Source organism: Meriones unguiculatus, chromosome 3 (genome assembly GCF_030254825.1).
Source record: "Meriones unguiculatus strain TT.TT164.6M chromosome 3, Bangor_MerUng_6.1, whole genome shotgun sequence".
Classification (NCBI taxonomy): domain Eukaryota; kingdom Metazoa; phylum Chordata; class Mammalia; order Rodentia; family Muridae; genus Meriones; species Meriones unguiculatus.
In genome coordinates this window covers 150469860-150489879 of record NC_083351.1, presented here as the reverse complement: position 1 = coordinate 150489879, position 20020 = coordinate 150469860, and the positions used below count along the sequence as shown (strand labels likewise).

Here is a 20020-nt window from a genome sequence, read left to right as displayed (position 1 = left end):
AAATAGATACGTTAAGATATGGTATACAACAATTGTCTACCAGGCAAGATTCTACTAATTGAGGGAATTTTCTTACCCTGAGACATTTGAACACCCTTTTGAAATGGAACTTCCAAGTTTAAAAAGATAACTGAACGCACCCTGTGATGCACACTGCATCTGTACCAGACCCCACAGTCCTGGGATACTTTTGACACGACTGAGGAGCTGGCAGCATGTCACCTGGACTCTGCACAACCAGGCCATGAGACGGCAAAACAGGGACTAGGATTCTCCTCTCAGGGAGCCGTGGGCTGAAAACCTAGCAGCTTGTCAGGTCACAAGAGGAGCGAGATGCTTCTTCTCTTTCTCCAGAGGAAGCAGGGGAAGGAAGAAGGTACTTGCTGCCATGTTGAGAAGAAAAGACAGTACCATGATCCCTTTAGAACACGGCAGGGGTCCCCAGCACAAATGAAAGACCAGGGATGAGATGGAATGCCCTCCCTTCCCTCTGTACCTGCAGAATACCACATAGTGCCTGACGCTCAATAATACAGATAATTTGTTCCTGCCCATGGGTTTTCAAGATCAGAGTTCTTTCCCAGTCGCAGAGGTATATTTAAATGCGTGTGGGCTCAAGCCAGCATTGTGTAACCGAACACAATGTTTTTGGAAGACATCAGTATTCATGAACTTGCACCAGCTCTACAAAGGCCTCTGGGATACTGGCAGCACAGATAAAGGATACGGGTTCCTCCGTGCTCTCCATCAGTCCTGCAATCTCACTTTCTTTGAAAAATGTAAATTTGTCCTACCTTGATGGATGAATGCAATCTCACCCACAAGACGCAGTAGGTGAGGGCAGAAAACCGTGCCTTGATGGAGGAGGTGTGTAGAGATAAGACAAAACTCATACAAGAGTGACCCATAACCTCTAGTCACTTCAGGCCGCTGTCTTTGTGAGCAGAGCATGAGTTGTTGCAGGTTCCCACCTGATTTCAGGCAACCCTCCTTCCGGTGCCTCGCTGCAGCAAATGTCAGCACTTCATCCATGTAAAGTGTCATATTTACTATCTATCACTTAACACATATACATAAGCATTTGGTATGCATGTATGTATATGATATATTTAAATATATATGACACACACACATACACAATGTAGCCCTGGCTGTCCTGGAACTCAGTCATTATGTGGACCAGGCTAGCTCAGACTCTCAAAAGGTCTGCCTGCCTCTGCCCCTCAAGTGCTGGGATTAAAGGTTTGCGCCACCACACCTGGCTTTGTTCAGGTATTTAGGCATTCCTTAATCATTTCTTTATAGCTGTAAAGTTGTGCTACACTTTAAAATTAAGTTCCATTCAAAATTAGGATTAGATTTACACCCTAACTCTGGGTTAGTATTTTTGTAATTCAGCACCAATATTTTGGGGAAAAACACCAAATTTCACTTACAGAGAACTAGGGAGTTGTCATTAACTCTGATCAATTTTGTCTGTGTGTGTGTGTGTGTGTGTGTGTCACACGCTAACCTCTTTCTGCCTGAGCGCTGAGGCTGCAGTGTACACACTGGGGTTTAGTGACATGCTCTTTTGCTCACTACCTTGTTTTCTGTCTTAGTAACATGTATTGATTTAGACCAACTCTATATTTAACATAATCTCGTGAAATCGCTTGCGCTCACTCACATCCAGGCAAGGACTCACTAGCGAAAACGGTAACTGCTTCTGTCTTTTGCCTTTCTCATCCCTCAAAGCCACATCGAGTTTTAATATTTCTGGTATTTTCCGTCGGTTTGTCAGAATGACATTTTACATACGCTTCACTACTCACAAGGGAAATCAAATATTTAGAAACAGCAGCAGAGGCAGAAAGGATTTCTAATGCGAAGCCTCCGTGTTTGGACACATCTCTCCCACACGATGGAAGGTGAGTGGGAGGCGGCCTCTATCGCTGCCAGTTTCTGCTATTTGAGGTTCAGAAGGTGTTGAGTCAGCGATCGACTGTGAACAGAGATCAGCAGAGAAGCTGACTTGCCACCTTTGTGAACGCAGGAAGGCCACAGGAGCGCTACACATTACACACTAAAAACCCCTGTAGGGTCTGCTCCGGGCCCAGCTGGTCACACTGACGGATAAGACGGGATCCGCAAGGAAGGAGCTTCAATCAGAGAATAAAACCAGTAGGAGAGACAGACAGGCAGACTGTATCTCTGTGTCTGATGTGTTAAGAGGACTGGCTCAACCTTGACCAAGAAAGTCTGGGATCATCAGAGAGGACGGTGGGTCGGTTCACAGACAGGCTGAAGCTGTGTTAGCAATCGCCTTTGAGATGGCATCTTGACCTGTGCTGACTGTGGATCCTTCAAAATGTTCATGTTTCCTGTGTATTTTTACACTGCCCAAGCAGTGGAGGGGGGGGGAGTCCTTCCCCCACCCCCTCCAGGACCACAGGCATTCCAAACGACCACAGCAAATTGAAGTCTCTGTCACACACTCTAGTTTTTGTCACCTAAATCTGGCTGGGGATTTGGGGTTGGTTTTACACTTTCTCTTTTGCTCTTGATTTTCACACCACTGAGTCCAAGAGTGATAGAGAAACTACGCTTTGTTTACTTCTTCTTAGAAGCAAGGAGAAATCTTTTCTTTGAAGTGGAGAGACTGGGAAAGGGTCGCCAGCCACCCGTCTGTCTTCTTTCGCAGTTTGTGAGGACTTTACTTTCTCCTGCAGACGTTCAATGAGGCAACAGTAGGAAATATACGCCCCTCCCAGCTGTCAATTCTAGGACCTATTTCTTATTTTCATCATTTAATTTTTTTTTAATTTTCTGTGCATTGGTGTTTGGCTTGCACGCAGGTCTGTGTGAGGGTGTCGGATCCCCTGGAACTGGAGTTACAGACAGTTGTGAGCTGCCAGGTGGGTGCTAGGAACTGAACCTAGATCCTCTGGAAGAGCAGACGGTGCTCTTCACGCTGAGCCGTCTCTCCAGCCCCCGGGACCTGTTTCTTGAGAACACTAAGTGAGACGAGATTATGTCTGGTCCCCCCAAACTTGTTACTTCCTACAGTATCCATTACATTCATTGTGCCTTCTCCACCCCTGGTTTGTCTCTAGAGTATGCTGGCTTTCTAACCATTGTGTGTCTTCAGCAAAATAAGTGACCTCTGGCACCTGAGAGAGGAAACAGCAGAATCTGCAAACTGGCAAAGAGGCTGAGTCATTTCATATCACTTCTTGGTGGCAGGATCCAGGTCTCTTACTCTAGGAAGAAAACGCTCCTTTTCAAGAAGAGGGTCACAGTCTCAGAACGCAAATGTCTGCCCTGTGTCAGGCCCACGCTTGGACCTGACACTGTGAAGCTGACAGTAGCTAATGTGGAACTCAAAATCTGGGCAAATATGCGGACCTGCCCTGATGGTGAACTGTCTATATCAACTTGACTGGATTTAATGTTGCCTGGGTAGGACACCTCTGGGTTTATGTGTGGAAATATTTCTGAAAGTGCTGGAAGGAAACCCATCCTGAATGTGGGTAGCACCATCCCCACCTCCATCTCCCTTCCACTCCTCCAGGGTGGGGTCCTAGACTGCAGGAAAAAGAAAAGGAGGAGAGAGTGAGCTGAGTTCCAGCATTCGTCTGCCTGCTCCCTGCCTGGTGCTGCAGCGTGATAAGCCCCTCCCGCTCCTGCTCCAGCCCCTTCCCGCCGTGGTGGGATTATGCCTTCCAACTAGGATGCAAAGTAAATCCTCCCACCCCCACTTACATTGCTTCTATAAGGTAATTTCGTCACTGCAATGATTAAAAAGAAACTACAACACTTGCCTTCAAACACCCTCAGGCAGCAGGGCGCTCAGTAACCACTTGGGGCTCCTGGGAGGCTTCAGGGGCAAAGTCTGGTAGGCCATAAAACACCTGGGTTTATGAGACAGTGATACAGAGGTAGTGCTAGTCACAGCAATTCTGCTTCGTGCAAACCCTGCCTTTTGCTTGCCTGCTTTTCTTACTGCATATTTGGGAACACACCCTCTGCCCCGGCTTCTGCCCGCTGAGGTACAGCCCGGGTCAGAGGGGCCCTTCCCCGAGGCCAAAGCCCCGTCAGAGTTCCTAACGGCCGTGTTCATGACTCTCTTCTTTCACCAGGCATAACTGGAGCCTCGCTAGGGGCAGGGGTTGGGGAAGAGTTCCCGCCAGTAGCCGGCGCATGTCTCACTACTCCCAAGTCCAGACTTTAGTGGCAGTGATGACGACAGAGGAAGTGGTATTGCATGTGTGTGCGTGTGCATGCTAGGGTGAGCTGAGGGTGTGTGAAGCCCAGGGAAGAGAGGTGGGTTTTAGACTAAGGAGAACTGAATGGCAACCGATCTAGTGGGTGATGCGCAACATTCTCTTTAAAATAAGTAGGCGAGATAAAAACGGAATACAAAGTAGGGGAGAACTACTTCATGATAGCTTGGTTTCCAGTACAAATATGTGTGCACACAGTATACACACACACAACACACACACACACACACACACACACACACACACACAATTTGACAGAGACTTTTTTTTCCCTGCTAGGAAAAATTATAACGTTTGTAAAACATTAAGAAAAATGGCCACACATCTCATTAAGATACAAGGGTCAGAAACCATTTATCCACAAGAGCCGTTGCCTGTGTGACAGGCACTCTTGCTAAATGAAGATGAGAAAGCATTGCATAAAAAACTGGGCTGACAGCCACTGGAGTGGTTAAACGGAGTTTCTGGTGCCACTGAAATCAGAGCTGATGCTAACTCTGGCCTCGTGCACCTTGGTTAATTAAAGGCCAAAAAGTCCTCCATTTCTTAATTACAGAAAGAAGAGAGCTTTATTAAACTTGGATCTTAGTACATGCTTATCTTGGCTGGGGCTTTACATGAAACGTTTTAAACTCTGAGAAAGTATTATGAGCCGGGCATTGTGGCCCATGCCTGTAATGCCAGCACTTGGAGAGGCAGGGACAGGCAGAGCTCCGTGAGTTCGAGACCAGCCTGGTCTACAAAGTGAGTCCAGGACAGCCAAGGCTACATAGAGACACCTTGTTTCAGAAAAACCAAAGCCATAAAACAAAACAACCCCTGAAACAACAACAACAAACCAACCAACCAAACAAAACTAACATTTTTTGTTGTTTTCTAATTTTTTGAAAGTATTATGTTTACTTTCTGTACATGTTTTACATTCAGTATAAAATTCACATTTTGGTTAGAAAAAAATCTGGTTTGTTTACTTGAGAAATGCTGAAGATGGAGCCTACAGTCTCACACACACACTGGGCAAGCCCTCCACCCCTGATCTCTATCCCTAGCCCTCTTGGTATTTGTCACGCACTTTTCAAACGCTGATGTCTGGAAGCTGGGGGTGTCAGTGATGCTGCCGGTAATTTCTACTCTGGGGGGCTGAATGTGGTAAGATCCCAGGTGGGAGAAGAGCCTAGGCTGCTCTGTTCCCAGCCCTACATCCAGCCACCAGGACACACAGGCACTCACACTGGCAGCCATTGTGGAGGGATCCTCTGCTCCTCTCCACCAGCCTTTCTCTAGACCAATGTCTAAAGTACCTATGTAGCATCTGGGTATTAGAAGGGACATGGAAAGAGACTGTTCTAGAACTGGTCAATGGAAACCCTGCCTTATGTTCCTGTACACACCACGTGGAGCTTTCCAGAGCTTGTTGCTGACCTCCAGTTACATAGGACAAAAACAAGGATGGATTGGGGAGCCTTTCAGACCAGTGGTTCTCAACCTGTGGGTCGTCACCCCTCTGGGAGCTGAATGACCTTTTCACAGGGGTCACCTAAGACCACTGGGAAACACAGATACCTACATTATGATCCGTAACAGTAGCAAAATTACAGTTATGAAGTAGCAATGACAATAATTTTATGGTGGGGGGGGAAACACCACAACAAGAGGAGCTGTATTAAAGGGTCACAGCATTAGGGAGGCTGAGAACGACTGCTTTACGCACATTCGTTGGTGGTAGGTTCCCGGCGGGGCTTCAAAACCCACCCATACGAAATGAAGGTGGTTGTGGAGGGGGTGAGTGCTACTTTCTTCACAGATAACAACACTAATAAACTGCCAGCTTCTGTCCACCTGCAGCCTAAAGGATTACCCTGCGCCCGCGCGCAGTGTTCAGGGTGATTTTCCACACCACCGGCTGGAAACACCGTCTGAGTGAGGTGAGCTGGCTTGCCCGGCATTGTACAGTTAGTTGGTGGCAAGATGAGGCTCAAACCAGGCTTCCTTACCCAGAATCCTACCCTTTTGCAAGGCCAAAGGTCTATCTCAGACAGGCCACTGGTCTCAAAGCTTCCTCCACCAGAAACGAGCGAGCTCCAGGGTCCAAAACCGCACTGGAGTCTCCGGTTTCTCACTGACTAGCTCTGAGACTTCAGGCACGTTCCATGATATCTTCAGTTTCTGTCGTCTTGTCAAAAAAAAAAAAAAAAAAAAAAAAAAAAGAATAGCCATACTTGCAAGGATTAAGTTAGACGCCACGTTTCAATTATTTATCGTAATGCCCGGCATACAGAAAGTCTCTCCAAACCATTAATCACTGAAGTGCTAGCTAGGATTAAGACGTCATTAAATCAATAGGTGGTTTTGTTTTGACCCATGGGCAGCATTAAGGAAGCAGAGAGGGAAGTGTGCAAAATACATGGAGGCGAAATGAAGAAAGGACGAGGAGGAAAACAGGAGGAAGTCTGTAGCACACAGAAGTGTTAAGGAGCTCCAATTAGTTTTAGAGCAGTGCAGACATAAATTGTCTTCTTAATCCTGTTTTGCCTTTATTCTAGGACATATCAGATCTCGCCGGCCTGCGAACGTGTTCTCGACAAGCAGATAAACAGGTGACTTCTGCGGGGCATCACACACAGAAGTGACAGGCACTTCTGTGGAATAAAAGGAGGGCTTCCAGAACTGCAAAATAAGGGATTTCCTGACTCCCTCACTGAATTCAGAAGGTGTGCTGGAGAGGCTCCAGCATGGAGCATGGATACAGATGTTCAGAGGTATTCCCCTCTGATCCAGGAGACATCTGTGAGGCCCAGGGATCAGGCAGCCTCTAGAAGGTAACGGCCAACGTTAGGTTCCTCATGTTTTAGTGATGGTCAGTGTGTCTTATGTGCATTGCACATTTAAAAAGATTTAGTTCTTATCTTATGTGTATGGGTGTTTTGTTTGCATGTGTATCTGTGTACCATATGCATGTAGTGTCTGCAAGGGCCACGAGATGGCATCAGACCCCCTGGAACTGGAGTTGTAGAGGGTTGCTAACCGCCAGGTGGGTGCTGGGAACCAAATCTCAGTCTTCTACAAGAGCAACGTGTGCACTAACCACAGAGCCAGCCCTCCAGTTCACATCTAACATTAAAAAATAAACAAATAAATAGACGATAGGACAGCCAGAGTTATACAGAGAAACCCTGTCTCAAAAATAAAGTGAACGAACAAATGAATTAACAAATGAATGAATGAACGAATGAAGGAATGATGGCTGGGATATTCAGCTCAATGGAAGGCACTTGGCCAGCACACACAAGGCCCCAGGTTCCAACCCCAGCACTGCATAAGTCAATAAATTAATAAAATTAAAAGCTGTGCTCACCAAACAGGCTGTCCTTTGCCTGTCTATACCCATCGTGAGCCTTACCAAAGTGTGACAGGAGTCAGATAGGCAGTTAACTACTTCTGGCTGAACCGTAGCTCCAGCTCACCCAAAGCAAGCAGAGTTAGAGAGTGTTTCCCATTAACAAGAAAGAAGAAAGAAAGAAAGAAAGAAAGAAAGAAAGAAAGAAAGAAAGAAAGAAAGAAAGAAAGAAAGAAAGAAAAAGAAAGTTCTCTGAAAACAAATCGCACTGGCTGTCCTCACGACTGTTCAGGGGGAAGCAGATGTGTTCTTGTTTGTCTGTGAGAAGGGCCCGTGTCAGGCTGATAAGGCAAGGATGCTCCCGTGGGATCCCACAGCCCCATCGCCAGAAAGGTTGGACCCATTCTGGTGCTCCTGTGATGTTTCATCCATCTCCTTGGGTGCGCTGCTCAGAATCCTCAACCACACCCACCTGCCAGGGGAAACATCATGTTCACAGTCCTCAGCCTCCCAGGATACTTTCTGAAGTGCTGTCTGTGTGTCATCCATGCGAAAGCTCACCCACATATACTACGGGTGTTTTGCGGGTGGGGACAGCTCTCCTGGCTAAGGAGGAGGATTCTGCTCTGTTGTGACTCTGAAAGCCCCGAATGGCTGTTCTTCAGCAGCTGCCCAATCATAGAAAGTAGCTAAACAAAGACCTGGAATACAGGAAATAGAGCCAAAAGGAGAAAAGCTATTGGGAGAGAAGAACTTTATCACACAGGACTGATGGGCTAGGACTCGTGAGCTCCAAAAGAGATTATACACCATAGCGAAATCGAGATGGAACCGACCTGAAAACTTGCCACTTGCTGGCTAGCTCTCACAGTTCCAGAAGGTACTACACAAGCTGCTCAAGGAGAAAAGCCGTCAATGGCATCAAACAGACCCTGTATGATACAACACTGATCTGCCCGTCAAGATGCACTCCCTGGTGCAGTAGCGGCACAGACGTTATGGGGTAACCTATTGCTTTTGGATTGAATTTGAGGCCTCCTACCCAGGAGGAAATTCATGCCTGGTACCACAAAAACTGGTCAAAAGCTCACAGCTGGGAAAAAGCTCACAGCTGGGAGGCCATAGGCCTTATGAGGGAATCTACTACTGCTTTCTTGCTAAATGGACATATGGTTAAACTGTCTTCTACATGCTTATGTTTAAGTCAGGTATGATGCTGTGTACCTTTCATCCCAGCACTCGGGAGGCAGTGGCAGGTGGATATCTGTGAGTTCAAGACTAGTTCAGTCTACATAGTAAGTTCCATGCCATCCAGGACTACAGAGTGAGACCCTGTCTCAAAAAATATATTTACGTTTATACACATAGATTAGTGCCGCCCTCAACAAGAGAAAATGCTCTCTGCAGTGGTCGGTAGCTAATGCAGATATTCCTAATAGCAAAGTGCTATATTGAATACTCAGCTTCCCCCAACCTCAAGTTTCAGAAAACGCTGAGAAAGAAGAGAGAGAAAGAATTTAAGAGCCAGAACATAGGGAGGAGTGTTGTGAAATGCTCATCTGGACATGATGAGGCCATGACACTTGTCCACTCACTGCAGCTATGGAGCTATGGCTATCTACAGAAGACCAAGCCAACAAGATCGGCCAACATTCCAACAGGCAGCACCAACTGAACTCAGTGAGTTATGAGAGAGAGAGACAGAGAGACAGTGACAGAGGACAGAGACAGGACATGGAGAGGGAGGGGGATGTGTTGAGGATACCTGGAGAAGAGAGAGAGAGGATGGTGGGGGTCAAGATACATTGCTCACATGTATGAAATTTTAAAAACGGAATAAAAGATAGTCTAATAAAAAGGCTAATATCCACACCTGGCTCTAATATCCACACCTAGCTTATGAGACAGTGCGAGCAAGGCCTGGGCAGGAAGGTCTTGGGCCAACTTCTCACGCGGAGTACAATGGCCACACAGGACAAAGCTTGGATTGTATGGAATGTGCTTGACCCACCATAACTCAACCCTTTCCTTTCACCGTCAGCTATGTTTATGAAAACACGGATGCAGGAGCAGGATTTCAGAGGGTCCGCTTGGACCCTCTCTGTTGTGTTCAATCCAGAACCTCACAAACCATGCCATGGTAGACAGGCCATGACACAGTAGCGGATACAGCCTTATAGAAAACTTATAGAGGGAAGGATCCAGAAGCCAAAGTCACACGACGCCATCTGTGCCTTCCCCCTGCTTTTGGGTTTCAGGGAGCAAAAGTGCAGACCCTTTTTCCTTCTCGTTCCACACACTTACCTCCTGTACTGACCGAAGCCTAACATTTCCCGGTCAAGATGCAAAGTTCTATGCAATCGGCTATCCCAACTGGAGGCACAGAGTGGTAGGTGGTGGAGTGAGCATGGTTCACATGATGGGCCCAGGAGGAGTTTTCAGTGATGATCTAACTTCTACAGAGGAGCCAGGTTAGGCATAGGCACCGTTAAGTTGACTTTTGACACCGTTCCAATTCCAGTAAGGAAAAAAACAGCCCCTGGAATATCCGGCCCGGAATTCTGCCCCTGGCAGTTGCTCTGAGGCATGGTGTACAAATGGTGTAACTGACCCCACGGAGGCCTGTCTTCCGGAAGTTGTGCCCTGGCTGACAACACTTACATTCACTTCAGGTTGAAGGGACCAGGCTCCTTTCTGGGAGATAGATCGATGAAGAAGGAAGGATAAGAGGAAAGTGATTAGATACACGCACACCTGCACTGCTTAGCTTCGGAGACAGGAGCATGGCAACTCCCGGAAGTTTCCTTTCCCCTCTGGAGAGCTGCACAGCAGAGCACCAGCCTACGCTGAGTGCTAGGACTGGCGATCATAGCCCCAGGGAGACTGCAGACAGTGGCTCCCGTCTCTCCTTCTCTCCACCAGCAGCCACCTAGATCAAAGACCAAATGGTGCTTCTTGGGATGACAGATTAAGGCACACTACACCTCAGAGCCTCTATTTTGCCTGAATTTTCTTGAAGAGAGTGAATAAAACAATTAGGTGTAAACTAGAAAAATAAAACTGCCCACGATCCCCTAGTGCAAACTGCTTGTTAAATCCGATTTATTAGAAGTGTGTATGTAGAGCAGTAAGGGCCCGCATGTTGGAGAAAGATTATAGGGCCAGAGGTAGCATTAGGCATTCTGCTCCTGTACCTGACTTTAGGAAACAGCTCCAGCCAAGACACTGACTCACCCTGGCTGTCAAAGTTACAATAGGAGCTTGATTTGCAGTGGCGGAAAAAGCCGGACACTGTGCCTCAAAATCGCTCTGCCCTAGTAATTCCGAAAGATTAATTGAAGTCAGTGCAGGAAACGGAAAACTACTATTACCATTTCACACTAGGGAGAGTGATCAAATTGCAACCAGAAGCACCAGGGGTTTTGGTTCAGAGAATCAGCAAACACTGCATTTCAGGGGGCGTGCGGACGTGTTGTGTAATCAAATCTGTTCAAAACTCAGGGTGATTTTTCACAGGCTTAGGGATTGCTCTGCATAGACAGTCTAAGGAAGTCATAACATCTCCAGCAAAGAGAATCTAGAAGTAACAGGTAGACAGTCCTCTCATTTAGATTCAGTTCCACTCAGTCGGCAATTATTTGCTGCCTTTCCACAGTAAGAAAACCATCCCAGAGAGGATGAAGATGGGCCTAGGATGACAAAGGTAGTGACTGCTTTGTGAGAACGGGGTGGTTACTTCAAGAGGGGGCTGAAGAAAGCTGGCTGACAGAAATGACTTAATTGGTCTTAAAGAAAAGTTTAAAACATAGGATGTTCAGAAGCCAGGGAAAAGTCTCTGGGTGGTGAACACAGGAAACAGAGGCAAGAAAAGGTATGAAGGGAGCCAGCAAGCAGAGAAGGCTGCCTGAAGCAGGAAGACTCAGGGCTGGAACGCGGATAATAGGGATCTAGCAGCCATTTTTGAATTTTAACAGTCAGGAGATCTTGGAGGCATCACACTAAGCAGGTTTTCTTTTCTTTCTTTCTTTTTTTCTTTTCTCTGCATTTATTTTATGGAGGATTTATTCCCAGGCCATCAGTTTTTGCCTCTCCAGTTTCCTCTGTGATGTCTTTTTCTTCTGGCTTTGGAACCATTTGTTCCTTTTCTGTGGGGATCATGTCAATGTGGCCAGGGGAGCTCGTGTATGGGTTAATCTGCCAGGAGCGTCTGTAAATTGGTGCCATCTTAGGTGCCTTGTTCGCCTGGACATGTTCAATGACCAGAGAATCTACATCTAAACCCTCAAGTCAAGCATTACTCTCTGCATTTTAAAGCATGTGCAGCAAAAATTCAGCGCTCTCTTTTGGCCACCCACCCCACTGTTTGGCCTGGGCTCATTTCCCAACTCCACCATTATACCACCGGAATGGCACACCTTGCTTCTTTAAAGTGACCTCCTTCAGACACTTGGTGGCTTTTCGGATATGCATTCCCTTGATGGTCTGGGCAGTTTGCCAGGTGTTCTTTTTTATTATATATAATAATTTTGACTTTTTTTATATTAATCACAGGTTATTTACTTTGTATCCCAGCCGTAGCCCCCTCCCTCATTCCTTCCCAATCCCACCATCCCTCCCTCATCTCCTCCCTGCCCCTTTCCAGGTCCACTGATAGGGGAGAACCTCCTCCCCTTCCATCTGACCCTAGATTATCAGGTCTCATCAGGACTTTGCCAGGTGTTCTTAAAGCGAACATGAAGATTCAAACCTCTTGATTTGCATGATTTTGTAGGGTTTTCTGGGGCAAGAGAGTAGCGAACCATCTTCAAGAGTCACCTATGGAGGCTGGAGAGATGGCTCAGAGGTTAAGAGCACTGGATGCTCCTCCAGAGGTCCTGAGTTCAGTTCCCAGCAACCACATGGTGGCTCATAACCATCTATAGTGGGATCCGATGCCCTCTTCTATCATGCAGGCATACATGTAAGCAGAACACAGTATACATAATAAATAAATAAGTCTTTAAAAAAAAAGTCACCTCAGGCCACTTACAGGAAAAGGGAGCCATAGTAGGCTTTCTTAACCATGCAGCTCCTTTTGACCTCTTCAGCACTTGGCACCAGAAGCCACCCAGAGTCCCTAGAAATCCAGGTACTGGGCCTACAGCACCACTGCCAGCATTTGAACACTGCACTCAGCTTTGGAGAACCACCATTGTATGAATACTAGCGGGAACGAGGCTACCTTCCCCTTCATACTCTCCTTAGGCTTCTCAAACCTCCTCAAGCTTCCAGAACTTATCAGCTCTGACCAAGTACTGAGTGATCCCAAGTCTCCAGCGTCTTCCCATCTTCCCACTAAGACCACTTTGCCTGTAGTCCAGCAAGAGTAAAACAAAGCTTTTGAAAGATTTATGAGCAACTTAAATATATTGTAAGCACATAGGTAAAAGCCAAATGGTATTATAATTATTCAAGGTACTCTAATTATTCCTATGCATTTAATTAAAATAATATTCTGAATTAATATTCAGAAATGATGTATTAGTCAACTTTCACATCTCATAAATCCATGCTATATAGACCACTTTAGTGAGGTTTTTTTAATAATCTCTTTATCTTTCTAAATGTTAAGATTACAGGAATATTCATTTTTCTTATTTTTCCCCTCACTGTCTACCCATCCTTTTCTCCTTTTATTTTACTTTCTGCATCTTTACCTTCCAACCCTCCTATTGAATTATCTGCTCCCTAAATGATTAATTTCTCAGAGCCCTTCTTTATTCTCTGCATGAATAGTAAGCCTGCTCTTTATTCATATATTCAGGATATGCTTCCTATGTCTGGGAGGGTTTAGCTCCACGCCCTTTGAAGTTTTCTTCTGCTCCCTGCATTCCGATTCCTTTGAGCTGCCTTTTCTGTTTCTCTGTGGCTTCAGCCTCTTATGCTGGATGCTTTCATCAAAAGCCCCACGATGCTTGGTTGGTCATTCATATTTAATAACGAGTCACTGAGAATCTGATTTTAGGCTTAGAACATGATATGAATTCGTAGATTTCATCAGACAGTATTTAGGCAAAAAGCTAAAAATTGGTTTTTTGATTTTTTTTTTTAAGTTTAATAAGAAAAGTTTCTGGTTTTGTTGAGACAGGGTCACTCTGTACCCAGGCTAGCCCCTGGTACTGTCTTGAATGATGATTGATGTAAGAGGGCCCAAGCTCACTGTGGGTGGTGCCTTTGCTGGGCTGGTGGTCCTGGGTTGTATGAGGAGACCGTGGGCTGAGCAAGCATGGGGAGCAAGCCAGTAAGCAGCACTCCTCCATGGCCTCTGCTTCTGTCCCTGCCTTCAGGTACCTGCCATGAGTTCCTGCCTTGACTTCCCTTCAGTAGACTGTGAGAAGGACATGCAGACTAAAATCCCTCCCAAGTTGCTTTTGGTCATGGTATTTTATCAGTGATGGAAACCCTAACCAAGACAGGATGGAACCCAGAGCCATGCTACATGCCCAGTCACTTCTCCTTCCACTCTGTTGCTCCGGCATCTTAAGGTGCTGTCCTTGTCCACGAGGTCGAGGCTGCCTCTTCAGCACCAACACATCCAGCCGCTGAAGACAGTGGAAATACAAGGACAACACATTTCTTCTGAGAGTCTAGCAGGTTCTGGACTCCGCTCTGGGGAAGGACACAGGCATCTGGAACCGGAGTCTCTATCTAGGCAATCATGCTCTTTGCCAAAATGAGAGGGAATCAGACTAGACATCGGGCAGCCCCGAACCCTTCTCTAAAGTTGGTGCTTTCAAATGTCGGCATCCTCAGGTTTCTCGGGGTCTTGCACCGACTCACCCCAAATGCTAGGCTGCTGGTAGTCGCTGCGCTGCCGCACTTTCACCTAACCCCATTCTCACTAGGGATGCTTATCCCTGGCCTCCCATGTCTGCGTCTCAGTCTGGTTGGTCCCTGATTTTGTTTCTCCAGAGAACACGGTCCATAGTTCATTAGCCATCTGGCTGGAACGGGCCGGAGACACAGGGCCCGACTGTGCTGTGGGCAGAACTCCCTAAAGCCTCAGTCGCAGCCCAGCATCCAGCCTGGCTTCTTGCGTTTCTTATGCTCTCATCCCCGGGCTTTGCAGGGGCTCTTAGGGTGCTGTAAGGAACTTGGCCATGACTTTGGTGCTCAGCCATGGTTCCTTTGCCACTTTTCAACCCATAGATTCTAGTTCAGGGTTGCACACGACTCCCGAGCTCATTAAAAACAAAGTGTGTAATCTGTTCCTTGCTCTCTCTTCATCATTTAGGAGACTCTAAAGAGGAGGAGGAAGTAAAAACAGATTTGCTCCATTACCTCCACAACGGGAAGTTTAAAATCTGCATGCGATGCTCTCGTGGGAAATTTTATCTCAAGCCACAAATATCCATTTGCTTAAAATAAGGACGGTTTTATTTTCAATTTATCCTGTGGGCGTATGCTTGTGATCTCCACAAAGTAACCACTAATTGTATTTCATCTGAAGTGATCCTTAAAAAGCTTATTGGCAATGGTATCTGAGCACACAGTTGTGAAGCCAAGCCCCCACAATCACTGACTAAATGTATATTAAATTTCTATACTTCCTTTCAAATGACCTTCACAGGTATTCTAATTGTGACATGGATAGTTTCAGGGTATTGTATCTTTATTTATAGTTTAAAATAATTTAGAAAGAGCCTTCTAACATAAACAAATTTGTTAAAGAACTTAATATAAGGTACCTCTTCATTCCAAAAGACAAACTGTCTTATTTGGGAACAAAACTTGCCTTACATATTGATCTGGGAAAAGGCTGGGGTCTTTCCATGTTCCTGCTTTCTGCTCTTGTGAGGTCACATGCACCATCACTGTTTGGATCTGAAATGTCTCCCATGTGTTAAATGGCTGGACCGCCAACACTGGGCACTCCTGAGAGGCTCTGCCTTGTGGAAAGTCTTCAGGTTGTTGGAGACATGCCTTTGAAGGGGACTGTGAGACCCAGTCTCTCTCTCTCTCTCTCTGTCGTTTCTTGACTATGACAAGGAGAGTTTTGCTCCATAACACACTTCAGTCATGAGATGACTCCACGTGCTCAAAGTAATGAGGCTGACTGACCGTGGGCAGAACACTCTGAAACCATGGGCCAAAATACACCTCTGCGCTGTTAAAGTCAGTCACCTCAGGAATTTCTATAGCAACGGAGACTTGACTAATATGTGCACAGAACACTCTTCAGCGTCTTCCGTGGCCAGTCCTGCTGATGTCTATGAACCACCTCAGCTGTCGCCTCTTACAAGAAACCTTTCCCGACTGTCTCCCAGCACACCTCCAAAGGATGGTCCACTGCTCCAGCTGGGTGTTCCCACAACACCAGCTCTACCCTAACAGCGTTCACTACACATAATCATTGGTGACTTGTCAATCTCCATCACTATTCCATGCGCTCCTGGAGGGCAAGGTCCACGCATGGGTGATCTTGACATTCCGAACACGACAAATCCCAAGGCACAAAAGCCCTGTCAGTAGCAGCTATACTGGAGAGAAGGGCCGCAGTGTATTATATGAGCACCATGGACTATATTTTGCTGCCCTCTGGATAAGTCAACCAGACACATGGGAGGACACAGCCACCACTGGAATGAGGGCTCTGACTTAGACTGCACCTCTGAGGAGGAGCTCCTTTATGGCTTTCAGTACTGAAGATGGTTCCTTCACCGCCTCACCCTACAGCTGCCAGGATGCTGGCCACCTGCTGAAAGGAGACATCCCTGTCTACAGCTGTCTTAGTGAGGGCTTTGTCGCTGTCAAGAGACACTGTGGCCGTGGCGACGCTTACAAAGAAAAACATTCAATGGGGCCTGGCTTATAGCTCAAAGGTTTAGTCATTGTCAACATAGTGGGAAGCAGGGTGGCACAGCAGACATGGTGCTGGAGAAGAATCTCGAGAGTTCTACATCTAGACCTGTTGGCAGCAGAAGGAGACTGTGTGCCACACTGGGCGTAGCTTGAGCATAGGAGACCTCAAATCCTGACCCCACAGTAACACACTTCCTCTAACAAGGCCATACTTCCTAAGAGTGCCACTGTCTATGCGTCAAGCATTCAAACCCATGAGTCTATGGGGGCCAGACCTATTCAGATCACCCCAACAGCCATAGTAACCACGCAGATGGACTTAACCACAGATGCACTGACGAAATATCGAGGCTCTGGAATAAGCTTCAGAGTCGTAGAGAAACAGCCTGAAGTAGCAGAAGACACACCCAACAACCTTTCATTACCTTGAACTTTGAGGACTGGGCATGTAGTCGTGTAGAGAGAAGAGTACCACTCCCTGAACCTTGTTTAAAACTCTGATTGCCCTCCTAGGACAAAGAGGAGTCTGAAACTGAGATGAAGGTTCTGATGAGTTTATTTCTTCCAGTTATCTGTCTTGATGTACCTGCCCCCCGAGTCTTCACCTGTGTCAGATGCTACTCTGCCTCTAGCAGCCACTGTGCGTTCAGGTCTCATTCAGGATACTTTCTGTGGCCTGATCAGATGTCCTATGTAAGTCATAGGATCTAGGCTGAAGATGTTTCTGTGTTGTTGTTTTTTTTTAAGTTCATACAAGGCAACTTTTCTTATAAAGAATTTCTCGAAAGGTTGCAAGCACAGAAAATATGAAAGTTTTCAAAACCAGTGGTGACTAAGGTCTCTCTGCGAAGTTCTGAGAAGACTGTGGATGTCTTCCTGATTTTCCTCCACCCTGCTCCAATCCCACCCAGCTCTGTGTTGTTGAGGGACCCCATCTCTTCACTGTGCCACCCCTCCTCTGCTTCAGAGAAGAATGGAAAGTCAAAACGAGCCGGGCTGCAAGTCCAAAGGCAATTCCTCCCTTTAGCTGCGTGAATGAAGTGGTTCTCAACCTGTGGGTTGCAGCCCCTTGGGCAGTCAAACGACCCTTTCACAGGGGTCACATATCAGATATGCTGCATATCAGGTGTTCATATTATGATAACAATAGCAAAATGACAGTTACGACATAGGAACAAAAATAATTTCATGGTTGGGGGTCCCCACAACATGAGAAGCTGTACTAAAGGGTCACGGCGTTAGGAAGGTTGAAAACCACTGTGCCAGAGCACCAGGTTAGAAATGTGACTGTGCACAAAGAGACGCCTCAGCCTAGACACCCTCAGTGAATTCTTCTTCCCCAAGAGGAGTCAACTTAGGGTACTGCAAAATTTGGGATGTGTGATCCTCAAAAATGGCATCTTGGCATCTAAGAAAACAGCAGAAGATGAACAGCCCTGCTCACCTGCCCCCTGACCTTCTCCCCTGAAGCAAGACTCTCCTGGAGAGGTACAGCACCTTTGGCCAGAGAAGATGAACATGCTTAGCACTGAAGGTCCAGGGACAGGAGAAGCGCCATCAACTTCTCCCTGTCTACTACCCTGAGCTCTCACTCTCTCCAGTCATGTGTGCGCATGCCTGTCCTGCTCATCAGTGAGTCACACGGAAATACACATGTCCTGTGCCTTTGGGTCTTCATTTCCTCATCCCACATAAACCTTAGGTCGAATTCGTAGGCAAATCTATTTGTTGTTACAGGTTCCTCAGCTATGAACTGCAAAAAGGTCAAGAAAAGAGACTTCCCTTCCCTTCCAAAACCAACAAGAAAGGCTCATCTGTCCTCATCTTGCAGTACAAAGTGTAGTATGAATGAATCAAAGACCGAATTGCAGCGTGAAGCCTAAGCCCTGGGCTCCTACCTTAAAATAATTTCTTAATCGTCTTCGTCCATCTGTCAGCACCCTTGTCTCATTGTTCACTCTGGAATTCACTTTGTAATTACTCAGCTCTGCTCTTTTCTCCCCAGTTCTAAAACTCAAGGGGACTTTCACCGAGGTAGGTCTAGTAAGGCCCATAATCTTGATTGTCAGCTCAGCTGCCCTGCCCTTGGCAGCCCTACAGCCTCATCTGGCAATGAGCCATGACGGGTTTCCTTTCAGTTTTTCAAGCATGCCTTTCTTTGGGCCCTTGCTTCCTCATTGCAGATCTCTCCTCTGACTCCTGCCTGGCTGCCTACCACTCATGTGTTAGGTGAAATATCGCTTCCTCCATGATACTTAAACAGTTGCTATATAGTTTGTGCTTTTTTTGGGGGGGGGTCGACAGGGTTTCTTTTTTAAATTTTTTTTATTTATTACAACTTATTCACTTTGTAACCCAGCTGAAGCCCCCTCCCTCATCCCCTCCAAATCCCGATCTCTCTCCCTCTTCTCCCATGCCTCTCCCCAGTCCACTGACAGGGGAGGTCCTCCTTCCCTTCCATCTGATCCTAGTCCTATCAGGTCTCATCAGGACTGGCTGCACTGTCTTCCTCTGTGGCCTGGTAAGGCTTCTCCCCCTTCAGGAGGAGGTGATCAAAGAGCAGGCCATTGAGTTCATGTTAGAGACAGTTCCTGTTCCCCTTACTAGAGAACCCACTTGGAGACTTGGCTGTCATGGGCTACATCTGTGCAGGGGTTCTAGGTTATCTCCATGCATGGTCCTTGGTTGGAGTCTCAGAAAAGACTCCTGGGCCAAGATTTTTTGGTTCTGTTGCTCTCCTTGTAGAGCTCTAGTCCCCTCCAGGTCTTCTTTCATAAAATTCCCTGCATTCTGTCCAAAGTTTAGCTATGAGTCTCAGCATCTGCTTTAATACCATGCTGGACAGAGTGTTTCAGAGGCCCTCTATGGGAGGCTCCTGTCCTGTTCCGTTTTTTTCCTCTTCTGATGTCTATCCTGTTTGCCTTTCTGAATGAGGATTGAGTATCTTACCCAGGGTCCTCCTTTTTGCTTAGCTTCTTTAGATGTACAGATTTTAGTATGCTTATCCTGTATTATATGTCTAATATCCACTCATAAGTGAGTGTATACCATATGTCTCTTTTCGGCTTCTGGGATACCTCACTCAGCATGATCTTTTCTAGTTCCCACCATTTGCCTGCAAATTTCGTGATTTCTTTGTTATCACCCTGCACAAAACCAAAGACAGGGTTTCTTTACATAACACTCCTGGCTATCCTGAAACTTGCTTTGCAGACGAGGCTGGTCTTGAACTCAGAAATCCGACTACCTCTGTCTCCCAAGCACTGGGATTAATCCAAGGCATGCACCACCACCCCCGGCTAGTTAGTACTTTCTATTACTCTGTACTTTCTCTTTCACAGTTCTTACTACTCCTATATGTATTTCAGGGACTCTGTTTAATATCTATCTATATTAGCGAAAGGAATGCTCCATCAGGGCAGAGCTCATTGTAGGTTCCACTGTGGTGCTTCAGACAGAGCCCCTCCCAATTCCCCATGAAGACTCATCTGCTAAAGGCTTGGTCCCAGCCGGTGGCACTGTGGAGAAGTGGTTGGGTAATGAGGGCACTGACCACAGTAGATTATTCCATTGACAA

The 20020-nt window shown here is 46.5% G+C and overlaps 1 protein-coding gene and 1 pseudogene across 6 annotated transcripts in view; both read right to left on the bottom strand.

The window, feature by feature from the left end:
- Positions 1–20020, bottom strand: part of Cracd (capping protein inhibiting regulator of actin dynamics) — a 206504-nt gene that overhangs the window by 50852 nt on the left and 135632 nt on the right. The window lies entirely within an intron of this gene.
- On the bottom strand, positions 9915–12102 carry LOC132652811 (large ribosomal subunit protein uL22-like; annotated as a pseudogene).